Below are 6,000 nucleotides of genomic sequence, written 5' to 3'. Positions count from 1 at the left end.
CGTCAGGACAACTAGGGATAGCGTCAGGACAAGTAGGGTTAGCGTCAGGACAACTAGGGTTAGCGTCAGGACAACTAGGGTTAACGTCAGGACAAGTAGGGTTAGCGTCAGGACAAGTAGGGTTAGCGTCAGGACAAGTAGGGTTAGCGTCAGGACAACTAGGGTTAGCGTCAGGACAAGTAGGGTTAGCGTCAGGACAACTAGGGTTAGCGTCAGGACAACTAGGGTTAGCGTCAGGACAACTAGGTTTAGCGTCAGGACAAGTAGGGTTAGCGTCAGGACAACTAGGGTTAGCATGAGGACAACTAGGGTTAGCGTCAGGACAAGTAGGGTTAGCGTCAGGACAACTAGGGTTAGCGTCAGGACAACTAGGGTTAGCGTCAGGACAACTAGGCGTAGCGTCAGGACAAGTAGGGTTAGCGTCAGGACAAATAGGTTTAGCGTCAGGACAACTAGGGTTAGCGTCAGGACAAGTAGGGTTAGCATCAGGACAACTAGGGTTAGCGTCAGGACAACTAGGGTTAGCGTCAGGACAACTAGGGATAGCGTCAGGACAAGTAGGGTTAGCGTCAGGACAACTAGGGTTAGCGTCAGGACAACTAGGGATAGCGTCAGGACAAGTAGGGTTAGCGTCAGGACAACTAGGGTTAGCGTCAGGACAACTAGGGTTAGCGTCAGGACAACTAGGGTTAGCGTCAGGACAAGTAGGGTTAGCGTCAGGACAACTAGGGTTAGCGTCAGGACAACTAGGGATAGCGTCAGTACAAGTAGGGTTAGCGTCAGGACAACTAGGGTTAGCGTCAGGACAACTAGGGTTAGCGTCAGGACGACTAGGGTTAGCGTCAGGACAAGTAGGGTTAGCGTCAGGACAACTAGGGTTAGCGTCAGGACAAGTAGGGTTAGCGTCAGGACAACTAGGGTTAGCGTCAGGACAACTAGGGTTAGCGTCAGGACAACTAGGGTTAGCGTCAGGACAACTAGGGTTAGCGTCAGGACAAGTAGGGTTAGCATCAGGACAACTAGGGTTAGCGTCAGGACAACTAGGGTTAGGGTCAGGACAAGTAGGGTTAGCGTCAGGACAACTAGGGTTAGCGTCAGGACAACTAGGGTTAGCGTCAGGACAACTAGGGTTAGCGTCAGGACAAGTAGAGTTAGCGTCAGGACAACTAGGGTTAGCGTCAGGACAACTAGGGTTAGCGTCAGGACAACTAGGGATAGCGTCAGTACAAGTAGGGTTAGCGTCAGGACAACTAGGGTTAGCGTCAGGACAACTAGGGTTAGCGTCAGTACAAGTAGGGTTAGCGTCAGGACAACTAGGGTTAGCGTCAGGACAACTAGGGTTAGCGTCAGGACAACTAGGGTTAGCGTCAGGACGACTAGGGTTAGCGTCAGGACAACTAGGTTTAGCGTCAGGACAACTAGGGTTAGCATCAGGACAAGTAGGGTTAGCGTCAGGACAACTAGGGTTAGCGTCAGGACAACTAGGGTTAGCGTCAGGACAAGTAGGGTTAGCGTCAGGACAACTAGGGTTAGCGTCAGGACAACTAGGGTTAGCGTCAGGATAACTAGGGTTAGCGTCAGGATAACTAGGGATAGCGTCAGTACAAGTAGGGTTAGCGTCAGGACAACTAGGGTTAGCGTCAGGACAACTAGGGTTAGCGTCAGGACAACTAGGGTTAGCGTCAGGACAAGTAGGGTTAGCGTCAGGACAACTAGGGTTAGCGTCAGGACAACTAGGGTTAGCGTCAGGACAACTAGGGTTAGCGTCAGGACAAGTAGGGTTAGCGTCAGGACAAGTAGGGTTAGCGTCAGGACAACTAGGCTTAGCGTCAGGACAAGTAGGGTTAGCGTCAGGAAAAGTAGGGTTAGCGTCAGGACAACTAGGGTTAGGGTCAGGACGACTAGGGTTAGCGTCAGGACAACTAGGGTTAGCGTCAGGACAACTAGGGTTAGCGTCAGGACAACTAGGGTTAGCGTCAGGACAACCAGGGTTAGCGTCAGGACAAGTAGGGTTAGCGTCAGGACATCTAGGGTTAGCGTCAGGACAACTAGGGTTAGCATCAGGACAACTAGGGTTAGCGTCAGGACAACTAGGGTTAGCGTCAGGACATGTAGGGTTAGCGTCAGGACAACTAGGGTTAGCGTCAGGACAAGTAGGGTTAGCGTCAGGACAAGTAGGGTTAGCGTCAAGACAACTAGGGTTAGCGTCAGGACAACTAGGTTTAGCGTCTGGACAACTAGGGATAGCGTCAGGACAACTAGGGTTAGCGTCAGGACAACTAGGGTTAGCGTCAGGACAAGTAGGGTTAGCGTCAGGACAACTAGGGTTAGCGTCAGGACAACTAGGGTTAGCGTCAGGACAACTAGGGATAGCGTCAGGACAAGTAGGGTTAGCGTCAGGACAACTAGGGTTAGCGTCAGGACAACTAGGGTTAGCGTCAGGACAACTAGGGTTAGCGTCAGGACAACTAGGTTTAGCGTCAGGACAAGTAGGGTTACCGTCAGGACAACTAGGGTTAGCGTCAGGACAAGTAGGGTTAGCGTCAGGACAAGTAGGGTTAGCGTCAGGACAACTAGGGTTAGCGTCAGGACAACTAGGCGTAGCATCAGGACAAGTAGGGTTAGCGTCAGGACAAGTAGGGTTAGCGTCAGGACAAATAGGTTTAGCGTCAGGACAACTAGGGTTAGCGTCAGGACAAGTAGGGTTAGCGTCAGGACAACTAGGGTTAGCGTCAGGACAACTAGGGTTAGCGTCAGGACAACTAGGGTTAGCGTCAGGACAACTAGGGTTAGCATCAGGACAAGTAGGGTTAGCATCAGGACAACTAGGGTTAGCGTCAGGACAACTAGGGTTAGGGTCAGGACAAGTAGGGTTAGCGTCAGGACAACTAGGGTTAGCGTCAGGACAACTAGGGTTAGCGTCAGGACAACTAGGGTTAGCGTCAGGACAAGTAGGGTTAGCGTCAGGACAACTAGGGTTAGCGTCAGGACAACTAGGGTTAGCGTCAGGACAACTAGGGTTAGCATCAGGACAAGTAGGGTTAGCATCAGGACAACTAGGGTTAGCGTCAGGACAACTAGGGTTAGGGTCAGGACAAGTAGGGTTAGCGTCAGGACAACTAGGGTTAGCGTCAGGACAACTAGGGTTAGCGTCAGGACAACTAGGGTTAGCGTCAGGACAAGTAGGGTTAGCGTCAGGACAACTAGGGTTAGCGTCAGGACAACTAGGGTTAGCGTCAGGACAACTAGGGATAGCGTCAATACAAGTAGGGTTAGCGTCAGGACAACTAGGGTTAGCGTCAGGACAACTAGGGTTAGCGTCAGGACAAGTAGGGTTAGCGTCAGGACAACTAGGGTTAGCGTCAGGACAAGTAGGGTTAGCGTCAGGACAACTAGGGTTAGCGTCAGGACAACTAGAGTTAGCGTCAGGACAACTAGGGTTAGCGTCAGGACAAGTAGGGTTAGCGTCAGGACAACTAGGGTTAGCGTCAGGACAACTAGGGTTAGCGTCAGGACAACTAGGGTTAGCGTCAGGACAAGTAGGGTTAGCGTCAGGACAACTAGGGTTAGCGTCAGGACAACTAGGGTTAGCATCAGGACAACTAGGGTTAGCATCAGGATAACTAGGGATAGCGTCAGTACAAGTAGGGTTAGCGTCAGGACAACTAGGGTTAGCGTCAGGACAACTAGGGTTAGCGTCAGGACAAATAGGGTTAGCGTTAGGACAACTAGGGTTAGAGTCAGGACAACTAGGGTTAGCGTCAGGACAAGTAGGGTTAGCATCAGGACAACTAGGGTTAGCGTCAGGACAACTAGGGTTAGCGTCAGGACAACTAGGGTTAGCGTCAGGACAAGTAGGGTTAGCGTCAGGACAAGTAGGGTTAGCGTCAGGACAACTAGGCTTAGCGTCAGGACAAGTAGGGTTAGCGTCAGGAAAAGTAGGGTTAGCGTCAGGACAACTAGGGTTAGGGTCAGGACAACTAGGTTAGCGTCAGGACAACTAGGGTTAGCGTCAGGACAACTAGGGTTAGCGTCAGGACAACTAGGGTTAGCGTCAGGACAACCAGGGTTAGCGTCAGGACAAGTAGGGTTAGCGTCAGGACATCTAGGGTTAGCGTCAGGACAACTAGGGTTAGCATCAGGACAACTAGGGTTAGCGTCAGGACAACTAGGGTTAGCGTCAGGACATGTAGGGTTAGCGTCAGGACAACTAGGGTTAGCGTCAGGACAAGTAGGGTTAGCGTCAGGACAAGTAGGGTTAGCGTCAGGACAAGTAGGGTTAGCGTCAGGACAAGTAGGGTTAGCGTCAGGACAAGTAGGGTTAGCGTCAGGACAACTAGGGTTAGCGTCAGGACAACTAGGGTTAGCGTCAGGACAAGTAGGTTTAGCGTCAGGACAACTAGGGTTAGGGTCAGGACAACTAGGGTTAGCGTCAGGACAACTAGGGTTAGCGTCAGGACAAGTAGGGTTAGCGTCAGGACAACTAGGGTTAGCGTCAGGACAACTAGGGATAGCGTCAGGACAAGTAGGGTTAGCATCAGGACAACTAGGGTTAGCGTCAGGACAACTAGGGTTAGCATCAGGACAACTAGGGTTAGTGTCAGGACAACTAGGGTTAGCGTCAGGACAAGTAGGGTTAGCGTCAGGACAACTAGGGTTAGCGTCAGGACAAGTAGGGTTAGCGTCAGGACAAGTAGGGTTAGCGTCAGGACAACTAGGGTTAGCGTCAGGACAACTAGGGTTAGCGTCAGGACAACTAGGGATAGCGTCAGGACAAGTAGGGTTAGCGTCAGGACAACTAGGGTTAGCGTCAGGACAACTAGGGATAGCGTCAGGACAAGTAGGGTTAGCGTCAGGACAACTAGGGTTAGCGTCAGGACAACTAGGGTTAGCGTCAGGACAACTAGGGTTAGCGTCAGGACAAGTAGGGTTAGCGTCAGGACAACTAGGGTTAGCGTCAGGACAACTAGGGATAGCATCAGTACAAGTAGGGTTAGCGTCAGGACAACTAGGGTTAGCGTCAGGACAACTAGGGTTAGCGTCAGGACAAGTAGGGTTAGCGTCAGGACAACTAGGGTTAGCGTCAGGACAAGTAGGGTTAGCGTCAGGACAACTAGGGTTAGCGTCAGGACAACTAGGGTTAGCATCAGGACAACTAGGGTTAGCATCAGGACAAGCAGGGTTAGCGTCAGGACAACTAGGGTTAGCGTCAGGACAACTAGGGTTAGGGTCAGGACAAGTAGGGTTAGCGTCAGGACAACTAGGGTTAGCGTCAGGACAACTAGGGTTAGCGTCAGGATAACTAGGGATAGCGTCAGTACAAGTAGGGTTAGCGTCAGGACAACTAGGGTTAGCGTCAGGACAAATAGGGTTAGCGTCAGGACAACTAGGGTTAGCGTCAGGACAACTAGGGTTAGCGTCAGGACAAGTAGGGTTAGCATCAGGACAACTAGGGTTAGCATCAGGACAAGTAGGGTTAGCATCAGGACAACTAGGGTTAGCGTCAGGACAACTAGGGTTAGCGTCAGGACAATTAGGGTTAGCGTCAGGACAACTAGGGTTAGCGTCAGGAAAAGTAGGGTTAGCGTCAGGACAACTAGGGTTAGCGTCAGGACAACTAGGCTTAGCGTCAGGACAAGTAGGGTTAGCGTCAGGACAACTAGGGTTAGCGTCAGGACAACTAGGGTTAGGGTCAGGACAAGTAGGGTTAGCGTCAGGACAACTAGGGTTAGCGTCAGGACAACTAGGGTTAGCGTCAGGACAACTAGGGTTAGCGTCAGGACAAGTAGGGTTAGCGTCAGGACAACTAGGGTTAGCGTCAGGACAACTAGGGTTAGCGTCAGGACAACTAGGGTTAGCGTCAGGACAATTAGGGTTAGCGTCAGGACAACTAGGGTTAGCGTCAGGAAAAGTAGGGTTAGCGTCAGGACAACTAGGGTTAGCGTCAGGACAACTAGGCTTAGCGTCAGGACAAGTAGGGTTAGCGTCAGGACAACTAGG

The sequence above is a fragment of the Phyllobates terribilis genome, unplaced genomic scaffold (assembly GCF_046119375.1).
Source record: "Phyllobates terribilis strain yellow unplaced genomic scaffold, ASM4611937v1 Scaffold_9__5_contigs__length_417890890, whole genome shotgun sequence".
In the NCBI taxonomy this organism is placed as follows: domain Eukaryota; kingdom Metazoa; phylum Chordata; class Amphibia; order Anura; family Dendrobatidae; genus Phyllobates; species Phyllobates terribilis.
This window is presented reverse-complemented; position numbering follows the sequence as displayed.